At 46.2% G+C, this 20,252-nt stretch overlaps 1 long non-coding RNA gene across 1 annotated transcript; it reads right to left on the bottom strand.

The window, feature by feature from the left end:
* Positions 1–7,600: 7,600 nt before the first annotated feature.
* LOC132591926 (uncharacterized) lies at positions 7,601–10,884 on the bottom strand. The gene is made up of 4 exons (XR_009557400.2): positions 10,836–10,884; positions 10,091–10,195; positions 9,031–9,148; positions 7,601–7,803 (listed from the first exon to the last, which is right to left on the bottom strand). It is a non-coding gene; the product is annotated as an uncharacterized LOC132591926 (long non-coding RNA).
* Positions 10,885–20,252: the final 9,368 nt, after the last annotated feature.

Here is a 20,252-nt window from a genome sequence, read left to right as displayed (position 1 = left end):
GTGGATCAGTTCTTACACAAAAGGGAGGCTGTGGGTCACCAATAATGCTTGTAACTGCGAGGGCAGTTGGGAAGGAAAGAATAATGAGATTGTTCTCAATGACATTTGAATTGACCTTCATACATGATCGTCTAAGTTCAAATATGCTGAAGTGCTGTAAGATGAAGCTACCTGGGCACCACAACTATAATCCCGGAAGAGGTTGATGGGAAATTCCCTCTGATGTGTTTTGATGAGTTTTAATACTTTTTCTTCACTAAATAATTGATCACTTTTCTTCACTGAATGCACGCCTGTGTGTTGAATTATCAGGGTTTTCCCTCCCTTTGAGAGGACGGTGCAATGGGCAAGAGTGATTGCTTTCTTGTCCTTTTTCTGAGCTTCCCATTCATTCATTTATGGCTGGCTGTTTTAGCACTTTTTTAGAGAGGGCCCTTCGTTTTAAGACCGGTTTGGAGGGGGTGATCCATTACCTAGATGATTTTTTATTATCATCAGCCTCTAACCCGGGCGATTGCGTCACCCTGATGCAGGCATTCGCCACCCTTACGGAGGAATTGGGTGTCCCCCTGGCTGCCAACAAAACAGAGGGTCCCGCTACCCGGTTGACTTATCTGGGTATCCAACTGGATACCGTGGCTCAGACTTCTTCTTTGCCTGCTGATAAGATTGTAAAATTGAGAGGTGTTATTGAGGAGGTCTTAGCATATGAGAAAGTGACCTTGCGTCAGCTACAGTCTTTGCTTGGCCACCTCAATTTCACATGCAGGGTTGTGGCTCCCGGGCACCCATTTTGCGCGCGCTTGAACAAATGCACTGTGGGTCTACGATCCCCACATCATCATGTGCGCTTGCACGAAAGGGAGAAGGCCGATCTGCGGATGTGGCTGGAATTTTTGCGCGATTTCAATGGAGTGTCCTTGTGGCAGGACATTTTGAACATGCACAACGACTTTCAAGTAAATTCTGACGCGGCAGGTTCTTTAGGTTTCGGTTTATATTGGAATGGCAGGTGGTGCCCTCAGCGCTGGCCTCCTGCCTGGCAGGGGAAGGGTATCATGCGGGATTTAACCTTCCTTGCAGTTTTTTCCGATAGTTGTAGCTGTCCACCTGTGGGTTGATGACTTCAAGGACCATCACATTTGCTTTTGGTCTGATAATCATGCAGTTGTCAACGTCCTCGCGAAGCAGTCGGCGAGGTCTCCCCGGGTATCTGCCCTCCTTAGGGCCTTTGTTTTACAATGTTTACGCTTTAACATAGCTTTTTCAGCGCGCTTTATTCCGGGACTATCATACGATATCACTGATGCTTTGTCCCGTTTTCAGATGGAGCGATTCAGGTCCCTGGTTCCCGACGCCCGGATCCAACCAGAATTTTTCCCGGATCATCTATGGAACCTTGGCAGCTCCTAGTCTTGCAGGGAGTAGCTGCGTCTGTATCTCCCTCTACTCTGCGCGCTTACAAGAAGGCCTGGGCTGATTTCTTAACTCATAGATATCAGTCCTCGGCGGTTGGTGGGTCTTTAAGAAAGTCGGAAGGGAGCTTCTGCATGTGTTTGGGTAATGACATTTGGAACCCCCTTGGTTAAGCCCAAGGGGACGCAGGTGGCTCTGTGGTATAAACCACTGAGCCTTGGGCTTGCCGCTCAGAAGGTCGGCGGTTCGAATCCCCGTGACGGGGTGAGCTCCTGTTGCTCGGTCCCAGCTCCTGCCAACCTAGCAGTTTGAAAGCAAATCAAAGTGTAAGTAGATAAAGAGGTACCACTCCGGCGGGAAGGTAAACGGCGTTTCTGTGCGCTGCTCTGCTTTCGGCAGAGTCGTGCTGCCCACATGGCCCAGAAAAACTGTCTGCGGACAAACGCCGGCTCCCTCGGCCAGTAAAGCGAGATGAGCGCCGCAACCCCAGAGTCATTCGTGACTGGGCTTAATTGTCCGGGGTCCTTTACCTTTGCCTAATTCAGTCCAGAACTTAACTGCTGACTTTCCTGGATGAAACAAAAAGCCAAGGGCAAGAAAGAGAAGGTAACAGGTCTTCATGACCATGAGAAGATGAAGACAGATGTTTGGATGGGAATCCTCTATCCCTAAAACAAGAGCCACAAAGAATGAAATATGGTGATGTCTCTCCAAAGCTGTTCATAAATTTAGTGGAACAATGGTAACTGGTGGGATTGGTAGAACAGATGGCAGGCATCTAAAAAGTAGGTGGAACAGACAGAATAAACGAATTCTCCATTTGTTCCCAGTCTCCTCCCTGGTGAGTTCAACAAGGGCAACAATGAAACTGCCAACAGCCAGGGCCAACTCTGGATTTGTTGTAAGTCAGACTACAGTAATGTGTGGGCTGTCTGCAGGCAGATCTGGAAGCTTTCCATGCACCCAAATGGATGAATCTCCACTATAACCAATTATTGCATCTTGTGATGTTGAAGCTGCAGAATATTGAAGTTGCTTTGCAAGTGTGCCCTTTGAAAAGTTTGGACAACTTTGAGAAGCATGAGAAATTCCTCATATATTTTGGCACAGATGATTCATAACCATGGGAAGAGGACCAGAGCTTTAGCTAGAACTTTGGGGTGTTCTTGAAGCAGTCCTGATTGCTGTGCTGAATAGCTCTCATAACAGACCGAAGTGGGAGCCTTCCTAGTAAGACTGAAAAGCAGGCAGTCCTACTGATATTGAAATGTCAGTTGCATGGTTTTTCTGCCCAGAGACACATGTGAGGGGTGTATTTGACATAGCTTCATTTTTCGATTAGGATGTTCTGAGTGTCAGGGAAGAAGAGAAATATCTCTACACACCTCTGTAAGTTCAAGGTAGTATGAATGTGTATGGAACAGACAATAGTGTGTGGCTTTGAGACGGGGAGAGGGGGCTTCAAAAAAGCTTGGCATTTTCATTGGAAAGGTTATATTTAAGTAGCTCCAATGGCCGAGACTGCACTGCTTGTGGGGACATGTGCTGGCTGGCCTGGGTGTGTCCATTCATACATTGATCTAGGCAAACTTCTTAAAGGATCTTTTGATGTCAGGCATTAAGTGCTGCAGAGATCTGGCACCTTGTTAGAGAACTGAAGAGCTGTTTGTTTGTTTGCTGTCTGTCCAAAAGATTTGTTGGTTCCCAGGGGCGTAGGAAGATAGAGGCAGGGCACCCCAAGCGGTCCCAGGGGTGCCATCGCAGCTTCCCGCCCTGCCCCAGCGCATGGCATGCCCCGCCCCTGCACAAGGCGCGCCCCGCCCCCAAAACATGTGTCGCACCCCACCCCCAGAACGCACGCCATGTCCCTGGGGGCAGCGCACCTGCTCTCCGACCCAGTGGCGGAGCATGAAGCTCTGTCGCTGTTGGTGCCTGCAAGATTTTTCTTCTTCTTCCTGTCCTACCAAGGGATGCAAGTTGAGTCAGAGGACACCAACAGGTAAGAATTGGGTGAGCAATTGGAAAGTGCCTTTAAAATGAGAGTAGATTACAAAAACTTACCTTTCAGAGCTGTAGGACCTGAGAGTTAGGGTATGTGCCCCATTTAGGGTCAACTTCAAACCCTACACCAGGGGTGTCAAACTCAAATTCATCGGGGGCCGCATCAGCAGTTTGGTCACCCTCAAAGGGCCGGTTGTATCTGTAGGGCTATGTGTCCACTCTTTATTATCATAAATTATTGTCACTGCATTCAATTATTACTGTTTTTTGTAATAATGTAAGTAATAACTAGCTCTGAAAGCAGAAACATAGTCAGAATAATGGCAAGTAGATATTCAAATGTACAATTATTGTACAATTTATTGGAAAATTATTTTTGGTAACAGACATCAAAGCAGGGGGGAGGAGACGGTAAAACAGAAGGGGGAAAGATCGGACCTACAAACAGAAGGGGGAAAGATTGGAGTGTAGCTGTCAGCCAGCATACTAAACCTCCGGAGAGGGAGAGGCGCAGGGAGAGAGAGGAGGAGTGGGAGTCTGAAACGCGCACACTTTGACCAAACTCTTAAAACCACGGCCCAAGTCTGAGATTTGCACACATACCCCTCCCTCCCCCCCCCCGTGCTAACGCTTCAAAGCACCTTTTTAAAGGGCTCTTGCAGTCCCTCCTTCTGAGAAGCCCCCCCCCTGCTCCTTTTGGAGTACAAGCCGAAAAGCTGCTGTGGCGCAACCAATTTGACATGACGCTTTTGTTTTCCCCTCTCCCGTTTGCTAGACTGGTTGTGGCGCGAGGGAGGAGGTGGGGTGGGAGAGAGAAAGAGAGCAAGAGAGGAGAGCAAAGACCTGACATCAAGGAGGATGCTTCACTGCGAATCCTAATAATATCCTGCTCCGCGAGCAGGACTCCTTGCTCGGGAGAAGGCTGGCAAGCGGGGAGGCTGCAGAATCGGGGGCAAGGGAACGTTGCTAGATTGACCCCGCCACACTTTTTTGGTGGGGGGGGAGAGTACTGGTGGTGGTGGGAAGAAACTCGCAGCCCCTCCCTGGCTTAGAGGAACACAACTTTAGGAACACAACCTAAAGAGCCGTTGCCACCCCACTCCACCCAAAAGGGGGGGGCGTGCACACACATTTTTCCCCTCAAAAAATAAATAAATCTCAATCTTTCTAAAAACACACACACGAGAGGCAGCTGCACACTCCATCCATCCGGAGAGAGGGAGCCAGCCCCACACCCAGGGGGAGGGAGAACGCGAGAAGCAGTGCGAGCCTCTGAGAGAACGCGAGACCTCGCACAGCTGCTGCTCCTGCCTCAGCTTTGGCAGCGGTGGCGGCTGCTTGCTGCTGCTGCTGTTCGGTTGGCGAGCTCTGCGGGCTCCGGCGCCTTCCCTGCCGAGGGGAATCCCCACAAGCTCGGCAGGGCGTGAAGCTGGGAGCGCAGCACCTGACCGCCTGCCCAGCTCACGACTTCCCCTCCGCCTGGTCCCTGGGCGGCTCTGGCCCTTTTTGTACTCTGTTGAGCTCCTCTTCTGATTTCCGGAGGAGTAGCCGCGGGCGCCTCGGCTTGCCATTGGCTGCCCAGCGCCTGACGTCGGGGCTGTGGGGAGGCGGCGTGGGCGCGGGCCGCCGGAGGATCGCTCCCAAACATACTGAACTGAAAGCCCTGGAGCAAGTGGCGGGTGCCGCTCTCGCCCTCTTGCCCACGGCTGCGCGCTCCGCCGGGGTCCTGGCCATAGTGGATGCGCCGGCCCTGCTTCTAGTGGGCGGGCCACATGACAAGGTCTGGCGGGCCGGATTTGGCCCGCGGGCCTTGTGCTTGACACCCGTGCCCTACACAAAACTCTGGAGCCATGTGGCATGAAGCTCATGAAGGCTTACTTCAATTCTGTTCAGGTGTGCTAGGGCTAGATCATAGAATTACAAAATCTTACAGTTGGAAGGGTCCCCAAGAGTCATCTAGTCCAACCCCCTGCAATGCAGTGTGGTCGATGAGTAAGCCCACATGTGTCACAGATCCTGTTCATCGCTGATCAGAGACATCGTTAATGGACTCTTTCGGGGAGCTGGAGATGGCGTTTATAAGTGGTTAATATTTGGCAAGTCTACAGTAAATGAGAGACAATCTTACTTGTCTATGAGTGATCGCCAAAGAAAGAAGAAAGATCCTGTTGTGTTAATTATTCAATTTTGCACCTACTTCACTCAATAATCTTGCATTATTTCATTATTCCAGGGTACTCTTGCAGACAGATTTGAAGAGGGGGGGAAAGGTTTCCTTGCTTTTCCTGGAGGGATTTAAGAGAGTGAAGGAAAGCAGAATTAAAACGGAGTTCAGGACTGAAGAGCTTCAAGATATGCACAAAATACTAAAATGAAGAATGTTACAATGCTAAATGCTAGAAATCCAGAATGAACTTTTGCAACAAAGGAGGGGGAGGGAGAAACAGAAGCTCAGGTTGGTTTAGGAATCCATTAAGTGGGGAAGATAGGAGCCAGGTGAAAAGATTACCTCTCCTTGTCTGTATAGCTTGCTGGTCTTTTGGCGGAGGCAATGGAGTGCCTCTTTAGCAACAGGAGGAACGATAGAAAGAGAGGGGATGTTTGTGTGCTTCTAACTAACAGCGGCTCTGATCCACAGTACACAATGATATAGGTGGGCAGCCATGATTCAAAGCACACAGTAGTATTAGTGGGCATCAGAAAGGAACAGGGTAGGAGGAAGGATGAAAGAAGAAAGAGGTCTCAGTGTAATCATTTGCCCAAGGACCTAACCTTTCTAAGGTTGGTTTTGTGCATAGCTCATCTGACCAGTTATTTTAAAAAGGGAACAGTAGAAAGGTAAAGGCATGAAAGCACAGGTTATATGGAATTCGAGATTATGAAAAGGCAATGCAGATGTTTGTGAACTTTATATCCCAATGAGAAGAAATAAAGGAAGAAAGCAGTAACATATTGTCAGTGGCGTAGCAAGAGGGTGCGTTGGGGCCAGTCCGCCCTGGGTGCCACCCTGGAGGTGGGTGACACTCGGCGACTCCCCTGCGACTCCCAAGCGAAGCCATGCTGCCCAGTTAAAAGCCTTGCTCAGCGCGGTGGCAGCCGGCTTGCTCTCTCACCTGCTCGGCCAGTACACGCTTTGCTTATTCCTTATTGCTGGGTGGCCGCCATGCAAGCCGTAGCCCATACGGCCACCGCGCAAGAGTGGCATCCCCTACGGATCGTGCATGTGTGGCATCCTGTACAGTCGCCACACATGCGCACTCCATACAGGATGCTGCTCATGTGGCAGCCCGGTCGCCGTTGCAAGCGGCAGCATTTATGGATGCTGTGCAAGCGACAGCCCGTACAGCCACCATGTGCGAGCTGCAGCCTGTACGGAATGCGTATGTGCGGCATGTCATATGGAGTGCGCACGTGCAGGATACAGCACATACGCAGTCTATACGGCATGTCGCACATCCTCAGTCTGTACGGGCTGCACCACCCCAGGTGCCAGAGAGGGTTTGTCTGCCACTGCATATTGTGCTGGCCACATGGCTACAATGTCCAAATCTCATGAACCAAGTTGCACGGAACCGGTAAGTGTGAGATCAAACTATTGGGGAATGCACTGCTGCAACAATGTATGTGCTTTTAAATTACTTTTAAATCAAATCATTGCTTTCATATCCCAATCTTCCTCTTTCTTACTCAAGAATGGGGACATGGTTCACCCATATAGTCTCTTTTTAAAGAGTTAAATTGACTTATTGGGGAGCAGGGTCTGGATACAAGTTTATTAATAACTTTTAAAAAATGGGATTTACTTTCCCCCCACTAGTTGTCTGTATGCATATGTCTCAGAGGAACCCCTGAATATGAAATTTAATATAGATTCCTTTAAGGAGGTATACATAATGAATGAAAAGCAGATGCCCATAGGAATCCCAGAAGCACGGCAGGCAGACTGCATGGTCTCCTTACATGCAGATGCCAATATTGTCTTGTGGATTCCATATATGAACATGAGATACACTTTCATCCACATGGCCAAATGGGAATATGTCTCCTCCACTCGTGGCCTGTGTAATGCTTCCATTGTCCAACAATTTGTATAGCAGAACTTTGGTGGCATATAGAATTTCCATACAGACTGTCATACAATTTAACCCCATCAGTGTCAAACATAAAAGAAGACACAGTAAACTTTTGGACCATCTGCACTATAGCTTTTATTTTTTATTAACACATGGTGTTTGAAGATTTTACACCAAACATGCTTTTATGGTCCTTCAGCTGGTGGTGGGGAAAAAAACCACGATTCCTGGATAACGCTGGTGTTCAGGTAGGAGCTGATGAATCTTCAAGCCAAGTGGCAGCAGAGATGGATCCCATCATCCAGAGTATAATCTAAGAGGTTTGGAGATCATAAATTAATATTGACAAATTCACACATACCTTGATAATTTGTAGAATGTTGTTTCTGCTTCCCCCTTCTTCCTGCACTCAACCCCGCTTCTCTACAGATTTTGTGATGAACTTTTAATAATAAAATTTTATTTATTTAAATAATTTAAACATATCCCTATTGTGTTTCATGACTTCCCTGATTTTGTATGTGAGCTGGAACTGGTCTGTGACTGAAATAATAAATTCATTCATTCATATATTTATTTAAATATTCTCTTGAACCCGAAAAGAAATAATCGTGAACAAAATATTCATGAACACAATGAACAAAAGTCCTCATATGTCCTACTTGCTAAACAAGTAGAGAAATATATTTATATAAAGATATTGACCCATCAGTTTTGGCAGTGGGAGCAAAACAAAAATTCAAGCATAGGCACAATACTATGCTTTAAGACCTATCTTCTGTGCTCAGTCTTCTGAGAGCGGGCAATAAATTCCTTACTCAACTGATCTACAAACCACAGGTGCCCAAAAACATCCTTGTTGCCATATTCTGCAGCACTCCAAGTTTCCAAAGTCTCTTCTGCACTAGCCCCCTCTGGAGCAAGTGTACTATTCCACCCTGGATGTAATTAAGGCAGACCTGTGGCCAGATCTGATTTCTGCAGGGACAGGTGGATATGGTGTACTGGCATAAACTTGAAAAATGTACTTATGGCAACCACCACCACTTTGGCATTGTGAGGGACAGAAGCTACAGGCAGGTCCCTCCCATCTTAAGTACCAGCTCATCGCCCAGCGCTAGTGCTAGTGGGTAGGGAGATATCTCCAGCGGCGACTCAGGAAGTGGTGACCGAGGCTCAGGCAAGGTGTGGGAAGGGAAGTGGGAGGCAAGGGAAGAAGGCCGATCCCGCCGACCCCGGAATTGCGCAGGAAACGACGGGGGCGGAGATTCAGTATCCCGAGACTACTTTGCTGGAAGAAAACACGCGAACCTCCATTTGGAGGTTCTGACCCCTAACTGACAACATGTACATAGCACTGTTCTGCACTGTAAATAATCAGCACTAAATAAAAGCATGAAAAGACAACGCTTTGAGGAGTCGTTAGTCTAGAGTAGCCGCTACCGCGCCTGTGACAGGCATTTTCAACTAATTCACTCCTTTTGACATTTAACAAATGCACCTTGCTTGTTTTGTTGGTTGGTTGTGATATAACTCTCACCTTACGCAGCAACGTGTCGTACTGCATTCTCCAAAGTCACGATAACCAAACTCACAGCTGTCTTCGCAGACGCCACCGATGAAATTGCATTCATCCTCGCTTATTACCTGAGCAAAGACTGTTCCACCCAAGAAGAAGAAGAAGAAGAAGAAGAAGAAGAAGAAGAAGAAGAAGAAGAAGAAGAAGAAGAAGAAGAAGAAGGTTACTAAGAATCCTTTTCTTTCCATTACAACTGGTGAACTTGATAACTGCATCTAGCTACTTATCCAGATGCTTTCTTTTCCTCTTGGCATCATTCCATCATTTGATTGCAAATTCTGTTTTCCCTAAAAACAGTATAAACAAGGGATAGAGAACCCCAAGGACTGTGGTACAGAACCAGCCATCATTACTTTTGGATCCAGCTCCTCCTCTTCCCTCCTTGGCTCCATGCACCCACAGCAATTAGGCTTGTGAAAAAAAGCTCCCATTGTTGCCAAGGGAAGTTGTTTCCCCATGTCTAGTCGTCATGCAGGGGCCATTATATGTTTTAAGGTGGGGGGTCACAGTTGGGGAGACCAGCACACGGAGACATCCCCCCCCCAAGTTGCACTCCATCCAGCTTCTGTTGGAGGCTTCCATTGTCACCAAATGCAACATTTTCCCAAATTCAATTGCCGCACAGACACAATTTCTAAGTGGGGCAGTGGTGTTTCAACCTGTCATGGCTGGCCCAAGACATGTTGGCACCTGAGGAAAACCACGAAACAGTACAATCACCCACTAGGGAAGAAGGGGTGAATGAGGGAGGAATGAAAATCTACATTGGGAAAAACTGGAACAAATACCTAGTTGTGTTTAGCCTTGTTATTTCAGTGTAAAAGTAGCAGTCAATGCCCCAACAACTAGCCATCCCCACAAAGGGAATCGTTTCCATGGAAGAAGCCTAGGAAGTTCTAGGAGAATATGAGGAAGACAGGGAAGTTAGATCCCCAGCAATGAGCTGCCTGCAAACACATTTGGAATACTGTGTACAGCTTTGGTTGCCTAACCTCACAAGGGAGCTGGACTAATAACTTACCTGGATCAGCTGAAAGGATTAAGGCAATGGCCAGAAGGAAATGGTAACAGGTCTTCATGGCTTTGGTTAGGCAAAGGTCAGTGTTTAGATAGGAACTCTATATCCCTAAAAGAAGAGATGTCATGACAGAAACAGAATATTTATACCACTCTGAAAATTGCAAGGGATCCATCTATTCAAGCTGGGGGCCGAGGTCACATTTCACAATAAAGACTTTTTTGATGAGGGCGAATTAGCCTCCCAAGTTCCACCACCCATGAATTTTGGGGTGGAGTTGTAGCTCCAACTTGAATAGCATTTACTTTTATTGTACTCCATTCCTTGCCCATTGGAAATAGCCCCCCCCCTTTGAGGTTTCATCGGCAAAAATTACATGACTGCACCCCCAATGCAGTAATGGACTTTGGGCTTTAAAGTTTCAGCAGCGCCCTGTGCAACACTAACCGCCCCCCCCCCCGCCATAGCTGCCAATTTATCCCTTTTTTAAAGGGATTTTCCCTCATGCTGAATAGGCTTCCTCGCGAGAAAAGGGAAAACTTGGCAGCTATGCCCCCCGCCGCCGCCACTTGCTTTCCATTGCCACTTGATCATCATTGTTGCAGTGTCCCCTGTGGCACCTCTTGCCCCTAAATCTGCCTCTGCTCAATGAAGTGAAAATAGCCCAGCCCCAAACCAGCCCATGAAATAATGGATGAAAATCTGCTGTTATAAAAGGAGAAGATCTACTCAAATCCCCTTCACTCACCAGTTTCACTACGATTCTTGATCCTCACAAGGTTAAATCAGTGTGACTCTTCCTACTCTTTGCTAAAAGCAAAATCCCTCTAGTGCATCCTTTTTATAGCTACTTCAAAGCAGCTACAGCCTTCCCTCTGGAACCACATGATCCAAATCTCCAAAGAGGATTGGAACTCCCTGTCTCTAAGTACTGCCTCAGGCATAAGGATCAATTCTGATGCTTTCACAAGTGCTCCAAGCAAGAAAGACCCCTTCACAGGATGGTACAGTATAACTGTAGCATTCTCTCATTTTGACACTGAAATCTCCTCAGTCTCTGCAGATAGCACATGAGACGCTATAAAACAGGCATGTCCAACTCCCAAGAGACTGCGATCTACTCACAGTACAGTATTAAAGAAACTGGCAGTGATCTATTTAGGGAGCCTAAGTTGTTAAGCTTTTTGTAGGGAGCCTAATTTGTTGAATTTCTTTTGGGGGGCAGGGGGGTTGTAGATCACCATAGCTGCCAAGTTATCCCTTTTTAAAAGGGAATTTCCCTTATGCTGAATAGGCTTCCTCGCGAGAAAAGGGAAAACTTGGCAGCTATGGTAGATCACAGAAGGTCCAAAGATCAAGCAGGATTGACCAGTAGATCACGATGCCTGCTATAACAGCTTGCATCAGGTTATTATTGTATTCATCCCAATGTGAAGGATAAAGTTATGCTGATGGGTCCCAGAGATTGGTCTCAAAGTCTGTGATACTGTGGACTTGTAACAGCATAGGCTGTTCTCGGCTTGGAGATTTCCTAGATGATAAAATTATTGGAAGTCCTATGCACACAATGTCAAGCTTCCTGGAGAAACACACATTGGATGTGACATAAGATGTTCTAAGACGTTATTTCACTCCATTACAAGCATTTTTTTAAAATGGTTGTATTCTGAGACCCGCATTGCCTTCAGAGACCTATTCATTCCCCGCCCCTGCCCCTTCTTGAAGCAAAATGTCTTTGTTTGTAAAGGTTATCCCTTGGCTACAGTACATACAATATAATCATCTTCTTCTTGACTCCTGGGCAATTAAGATAGCACAGCAAGGTATTTAATGACCTTTCCTGAACCCGATTCAGGAATGCAGGTTGCCAAGAGAAGTATCTTGAGCAGTATCTCCTCCAAGCCTCTCACGGGGAGGAAAAAGGCGAAGAAGAGAAGATTTACAGTCTGATGTTTCAGGAAGAAATTGGAAGGGACCCAATGACCCCCCCCCCACACACACACACTTCATGAAGCAAAACTTCTTTCTTTGTAAAGATTATATCTTGGCTAGAGTACATACAATACAATCTTCTTCCTCTTGACTCCTGGGCAATTAAGAAAGCACAACAGGGTATTTAATGGCCTTTCCTGAACCCAATTCAGGGTCATGAAGTCCAGCACTAAGTTTCCTCCAGAGCAGCCAGTCATGAATTAATGGGAAGTTCAGAGAAGCAGGATTCCATCGCTCTGTCCTCCCAAAGGGAAGGAAAACCCAAATATTTCACAGGCATACATTGGCTGTGTGTGTGCATGCCTTGGCCTTTTACCAGGTCTGGAAAGGTCATGCCCACCCACTAGTCACATGCAAGGAAGGATGCTCCAGGCCAGGAGGAACAGGAAGTTTTGACTGGTTGGACCAAACATTCCCTTGCATGTCCACTCTAGCAAAGGAAGGAAGATGAATTTTTGGGCAAAAAAAGGGGGAAAAAAGAAAAAAGATGAAAGGCACAAATACAGGATGGGAGACACCTGGCTTGAGATCAGTACATGTGAAAAGGATCTAGGAGTCTTGGTAGACCACAAACTTGACATGAGTCAACAGTCGATTTAAATTAAAGATTTCCAAAGAAGTAAGTGGAACTTTGATCTGGATTCTAAATTTGCCGATTGGAAAAATAGGAGAGACTTTAAAGTAACGGAAGCCGGTCTCTTCCTAATGGGAAACTGGGAGGCGATTTAAAAAATAAAAAAAAACCTAAGCCGAACAACGAAAGAATTTGGAGTTGTGGACCCGAGAGGGAAAAAAGACTTTTTTGGAACCATCTCAGCCCCCGAGTCCGGCACCCCTTGAGGTACAGCGGCATTAAGGGGAAGAGCGTTTTGACAGCTGTCAAAAGCTGTCATACTGTCAAAAGACCGGGTGGATTGATTGCATTGTCGAACAGTTAAAAATTGTTTGAAAACGTGATAGAACTATTTAAATTGGAAGTAAGAACGGATTTGGGAGTGAGTTAAGAACTAAGGAAAAGAACAGCCAAAATGGAGTCGATCGTCTGAGAAAGGAATTTTCCAGTACCCATTGTTCCCTACCCTCTGTTTATCTGCGGTTACAAGAAGTATGAAAACAAAGCTTTCTCGAGCCTTCCAGGAAACTGTGCTGAACTATTTGCTGTCATGGGAAGACTTTTACAAGGAACGGCAACATCTCAACTTATCACCAGTCGAGACTGAAGTCCAAGTCCAGGACTTAGAGGATAATTTAGATTTAACTGCTGAGTCTGAGACTGTGTGTGAGGAGAAACAATTGGATGAAAGTATTGAAGAGGACTTGGACTATGTTAAGTTTGTTTGGGATGAAGCAAAATATGATTTCCAAAAGGAAGAAAAACAAGCAGAACAAGAAGATGAGAGGCAAAGGAACTTAAAGACTAATGGAATTGAAGATCCTGGAGGGGTTAAAATGTGGAGTGGTGTTTTTGAGGGATGGGAAGGACAGGGGCGGGGGGGGGCAAAGGTCTGGAGATGGATTTGGGAAAGAATGGGTGTGGGGTAAAAACCTTAGTTAAAAGGTATTGTTTTGGTTTTTGAAAGACGGTTTTCGAAATCTTGGCATGATAATGGAAACGCTGAACCAATTGGGGGAAAAAGACTTAGGGAGAGGAGATGGAATGTAAAAAAGAAAGGGAAAAAAGTTATGTTTTCTTAAGGGAGCATAAAAATGGTTTGGGAAAGAATTTTTAAGTTATTGTAAATTTTTGTAAGTTAAGTGAGGTGTTTAGGCAAGAAAGCTGCCTACCCCCCTCTCCTTATTCTGAGGCACTCAGTGGCAGGGGGTGCCCAGATGGGTGAGGAGGAAATGGAACCTTGGAAGTGCTGTGCCCTGCGGGTTCCTCTTGTGGCAGGAGGGGACCTGTGGGAGGGCAGCATGAAAAAGGAGGAGGATTGAGTTAATATTATAAGATTAAGATTTGAAACTGAGTTGGAAAATTCGCCACAAGTAATCAGAATTTGTTAGGAAAACCATGAGGAAGACTATCGAGGGAGTCGCAATTAAAATGTTAAAATAACAAGAACTGGGAAGTTTCAACTTTCCCCAATTTTCTTTTTCTTTTTTTTTCTTTTTTGTTTGTTGTGTTGTATGTTTGTAAATATGATTATGAAAGAGTTGGGGGATGCAAATCCCCATAACTCCTTCCTCCCTGTTCTCTCAGTGGCAGGGGGGGATAGGGGGGGAGGAGGGAGGGGGGAAGCTGAACTCAACTCACAATTGGACCCCTTTGATTCTTAAAGCACACGGGTTCCACTGGTGGCAGAAGTGGACCGGTGGGTGGAGGGAAAATGAAGGGACAGTGCTATATTGTATGTTTTGTTTGTGTCTGTCTTTTTTGAAAATCAATAAAAATCTTTTTTTTAAAAAAAACAGTGTGATGCAGCAGCTAAAAAAGCCAATGCAATTCTGGGCTGCATCAATAGGAGTATAGCATCTAGATCAAGAGAAGTAATAGTACCACTGTATTCTGCTCTGGTCAGACCTCACCTGGAGTACTGTGTCCAGTTCTGGGCACCACAGTTCAAGAAGGATACTGACAAGCTGGAACGTGTCCAGAAGAGGGCAACCAAACTGGTCAAAGGCCTGGAAACGATGCCTTATGAGGAACGGCTTAGGGAGCTAGGTATGTTTAGCCTGGAGAAGAGAAGGTTAAGGGGTGATATGATAGCCATGTTCAAATATATTAAAAGATGTCATGTAGAAGAGGGAGAAAGGTTGTTTTCTGCTGCTCCAGAGAAGCGGACACGGAGCAATGGATTCAAACTACAAGAAAGAAGATTCCACCTAAACATTAGGAAGAACTTCCTGACAGTAAGAGCTGTTTAACAGTGGAATTTGCTGCCAAGGAGTGTGGTGGAGTCTCCTTCTTTGCAGGCCTTCTTGACAGGCATATGTCAATAATGCTTTGATGGTGTTTCCTGCTTGGCAGGGGGCTGGACTGGCTGGCCCTTGTGGTCTCTTCCAACTCTATGATTCTATGTCCTGGTGGAAGCCATGAATATCATACAACGTGACAGTATAATAATTCTGCAAGGACTGGGGTAGGGGAGCATTGCAGCCAGCCTCCCGTGTACCTGCGTCCAAGGCACAAACTTCTACCACACACAGCAGTTATCACAATGTCAAAGTAATAAAAATCACAGGGAAAGCTAGGCAATATTTGTTGGAGAAGGAGAAGTAAACATTTGCAAGAGTGAACATAGCTCAGTCTTGGTATAGGGCCATCATTCACACCATTGGAGTTGTCGTTCTCATCCTGGCAATTGCAGAAGGCAGCACGGCCTAAATGTCAAACACTTTCCAATAGAGTTAAATGTCGCAGGGCACTTGTAAAATGCACACACACCGTTCCACTCACGACATTGGCTTCGATTGTACACATTAGCAGGCAATCCTGTTTCCCCACCACACAAAAAGTTTACAAGGGGAAACAAGAACAAATAATCAGAGCCCAACATTCCTACGTTTCATTACAATTGGCAACATTGTCATTTCACAGTTCAGTGCTGGGACAGAGACTTCCCCAGGGTTGGGAAAATCATGTGAAGCAAGATTGGAACTACCAGGCCAGATGCAAAGCTGGACATCCTTAGACCAAAGCAGCTTCATCTCTTCATTTAGTCAACACTCTTCTAGCCTTCATTCCCACAAGGAAGCCATCTTTTGCTATTGGACTCTGGGCCGGCCCACCCATGGGGCAAGGTGAGACAATTGCCTCAGGCAGGATCCACAGTGGCAACAAATCTTGACATCTATCTTTATCCCCTCATTGTTCTTGATGTACATATTCACTCACCCCTTCTTCCCTGGTAGTAAGAGAGGCACCATTTTGTGGTTCACCTTGGGTGCCAAAATGTCTTGGGCCAGCCCTGATTGGGCTAGACAAAGGACTATCCCTTGACTTGAGAGTGTTTCCAGCTACCCCACTCCCTGCCCCTGGAACCCTTGCAAGTTGCTTGAGCTGGAATTTCTGTTCCCCATTATCAGTGAGGCTCAGGTCACATACCCAAGAGTGTGACCTGACTGCAGAACTGGTAAGAACCAGTAACTGGAGGACCACTTCTGTGCACACATGAGCGTCAAACCCACTTCGCAACCTGAAGATTACGTTGCCTGAAGGTAATGTAACTCGAGGGTCCACTGTACTGAGTCTTCGTACTTGATTCTCCAACAGGAATTTCTGTTATTATTACAGTGGTACCTTGGTTTACGAACTTAATCTGTTACAGAAGTCCGTTCTTAAAGCAAAGTGTTCTTAAACCAAGGTGTGCTTTTGCATAGCAGCAGGGGACTCAATTTACAAATGGAACACACAAGGCAAAGTTCACAAACCAAAACACCTACTTCCAGTTTTGCAGCGTTTTTAATCCAAGTTGTCCATAAACTAAGCTGTTCTTAAACCAAGCTACCACTGTATTATTTATTATTATTATTATTATTATTATTATTATTATTATTATTATTATTATTATGCCACCCAGCAGACAGGGTTGCCCCAGCCCCTCTGGGTGGCTTGCAGCAAATTAAAACATCAAACACAGTAAAACATCAAAAGTTAAAAACTTCCCTACACAGGGTTGCCTTCAGATGTCTTCTAAAAGTGAGATGGTTGCTTACTTCCTTGACATGGTCAACTCCCTTCTTATTTTGCTAGGACGCATGATATTGTTACCTTTATAGTACTGAAATGTTGGGGGATGGCTATGTTTGCTATTACACTGTTTCATCATGTTGTTATGGAATGGTTCTTGTGATGGTTGATTTTGTGTTATATCCCTTTTGTATCCCTTTCTTTATTACTGTAACCTGCCTTTGACCATGACTCCTTTTATGAGTTGCAAATAATAATAACAATAATTTTATTCTTTGCACCCTGTCTGGGTTGTCCCAGCTATTCTGGGAGGCTTCCAGCACATACAAAAACCTAATAAAACACCAAACATAGAAATTTCCCTATACAGGGCTGCCTTCAGACAACATATGCAGACATAGTTTTGATTTCTCAAATAATGACTAGCTGAGTTAAAACTATTTCAACCATGCATTATTACTGCACACACATTCAACTGTAAAGCATCAAGATAGCTGACTGTATGAGACCCCTACAGGAATAATAATCATCATCATCATCATCAACAACAACAACAACAAATTAGGCCTTGAACTGGATAGGAGGAAGGAGCCTGTGCATGCCACCCCTGACCCCACACCTCCCCACACCTACTCCATTCAGAGTCTTTAAGAAGGTCGGAAGGGAGCTTCTGCATGTGTTTGGGTAATGACATTTGGAACCCCCTTGGTTAAGCCCAAGGGGACACAGGTGGCTCTGTGGTATAAACCACTGAGCCTTGGGCTTGCCGCTCAGAAGGTCGGCGGTTCGAATCCCCGTGACGGGGTGAGCTCCCGTTGCTCAGTCCCAGCTCCTGCCAACCTAGCAGTTCGAAATCACATCAAAGTGCAAGTAGATAAAGAGGTACCACTCCGGCGGGAAGGTAAACGGCGTTTCTGTGCACTGCTCTGGTTTCGGCAGAGTCATGCTGGCCACATGGCCCAGAAAAACTGTCTGCGGACAAACGCCGGCTCCCTCGGCCAGTAAAGCGAGATGAGCACCACAACCCCAGAGTCATTCGTGACTGGGCTTAATTGTCAGAGGTCCTTTACCTTTACCTAATTCAGTCCAGAACTTAACTGCTGACTTACCTGGATGAAACAAAAAGCCAAGGGCAAGAAAGAGAAGGTAACAGGTCTTCATGACCATGAGAAGATGAAGACAGATGTTTGGATGGGAATCCTCTATCCCTAAAACAAGAGCCACAAAGAATGAAATATGGTGATGTCTCTCCAAAACTGTTCATAAATTTAGTGGAACAATGGTAACTGGTGGGATTGGTAGAACAGATGGCAGGCATCTAAAAAGTAGGTGGAACAGACAGAATAAACGAATTCTCCATTTGTTCCCATTCTCCTCCCTGGTGAGTTCAACAAGTGCAACAATGAAACTGCCAACAGCCAGGGCCAACTCTGGATTTGTTGTAAGTCAGACTACAGTAAAGTATGGGCTGTCTGCAGGCAGATATGGAAGCTTTCCATGCACCAAATGGATGAATCTCCACTATAACCAATTATTGCATCTTGTGATGTTGAAGCTGCAGAATATTGAAGTTGCTTTGCAAGTGTGCCCTTTGAAAAGTTTGGACAACTTTGAGAAGCATGAGAAATTCCTCATATATTTTGGCACAGATGATTCATAACCATGGGAAGAGGACCAGAGCTTTAGCTAGAACTTTGGGGTGTTCTTGAAGCAGTCCTGATTGCTGTGCTGAATAGCTCTCATAACAGACCAAAGTGGGAGCCTTCCCAGTAAGACTGAAAAGCAGGCAGTCCTGCTGATAGTGAAATGCCAGTTGCATGGTTTTTCTGCCCAGAGACACATGTGATATAGCTTCATTTTTCGATTAGGATGTTCTGAGTGTCAGGGAAGAAGAGAAATATCTCTACACACCTCTGTAAGTTCAAGGTAGTATGAATGTGTATGGAACAGAAAATAGTGTGTGGCTTTGAGAAGGGGAAAGGGGACTTCAAAAATGCTTGGCATTTTCATTGGAAAGGTTATATTTAAGTAGCTCCAATGGCCGAGACTGCACTGCTTGTGGGGACATGTGCTGGCTGGCCTGGGTGTGTCCATTCATACATTGATCTAGGCAAACTTCTTAAAGGATCTTTTGATGTCAGGCATTAAGTGCTGCAGAGATCTGGCACCTTGTTAGAGAACTGAAGAGCTGTTTGTTTGTTTGCTGTCTGTCCAAAAGATTGGTTGATTCCCAGGGGCGTAGGAAGATAGAGGCAGGGCACCCCTAGCGGTCCCAGGGGCGCCATCGCAGCTGCCCGCCCTGCCCCAGCGCATGACGTGCCCCGCCCCTGTGCATAGCGCGCCCCGCCCCTGCGCATGGCGTGCCCCACCCCCCAAACACCCCACGTCCTTGGGGGCAGGGCACCTGCTCTCCGACCCAGTGGCGGAGCATGAAGCTCCGTCGCTGTTGGTGCCTGTCCTACCAAGGGAGGCAATTTGAGTCAGAGGACACCAACAGGTAAGAATTGGGTGAGCAATTGGAAAGTGCCTTTAAAATGAGAGTAGATTACAAAAACTTGCCTTTCAGAGCTGTGGGACCTGAGAGTTAGGGTATGTTTCCCATTTAGGGTCAACTTTAAACCCTACACAAAACTCTGGAGCCATGTGGCATGAAGCTCATGAAGGCTTACTTCAAATCTGTTCAGGTGTGCTAGGGCTAGATCATAGAATTACAAAATCTTACAGTTGGAAGGGTCCCCAAGAGTCATCTAGTCCAACCCCCTGCAATGCAGTGTTGTCAATGAATAAGCCCACATGTGTCACAGATGTACTGGCATAAACTTGAAAAATGTGCTCCTGGCAACCACCACCACTTTGGCATTTCCAACTAATTCACTCCTTTTGACATTTAACATATGCACCTTGCTTGTTTTGTTGGTTGGTTGTGATATAACTCTCACCTTTTGCAGCAACGTGTCGTACTGCATTCTCCAATCTCATCATAACCTGACTCACAGCTGTCTTTGCAGACGCCACCGATGGAATTGCATTTTTCCTCACCTATTATCTGAGCAAAGACTGTTCCACCCAGAAAGAAGAAGAAGGAGGAGGAGGAGGAGGAGGAGGAGGAGGAGGAGGAGGAGGAGGAGGAGGAGGTTACTAATAATCCTTTTCTTTCCATTACAACTGGTGAACTTGATAACTGCATCTAGCTAGTTATCCAGTTGCTTTCTTTTCCTCTTGGCATCATTTCATCATTTGATTGCAAATTCTGTTTTCCCTAGAAACAGTATAAACAAGGGATAGAGAACCCCAAGGACTGTGGTACAGAACCAGCCATCATTACTTTTGGATCCAGCTCCTCCTCTTCCCTCCTTGGCTCCACGCACCCACAGCAATTAGGCTTGTGAAAAAAGCTCCCGTTGTTGCCAAGGGAAGTTGTTTCCCCATGTCTAGTCGTCATGCAGGGGCCATTATATGTTTTAAGGTGGGGGTCACAGTTGGGGAGACCAGCACATGGAGACATCCCCCCCCCCAAGTTGCACTCCATCCAGCTTCTGTTGG

The sequence above is a fragment of the Zootoca vivipara genome, chromosome 3 (genome assembly GCF_965207765.1).
Source record: "Zootoca vivipara chromosome 3, rZooViv2.hap1.1, whole genome shotgun sequence".
Taxonomy (NCBI): Eukaryota; Metazoa; Chordata; class Lepidosauria; order Squamata; family Lacertidae; genus Zootoca; species Zootoca vivipara.
This window is presented reverse-complemented; position numbering and strand designations above follow the sequence as displayed.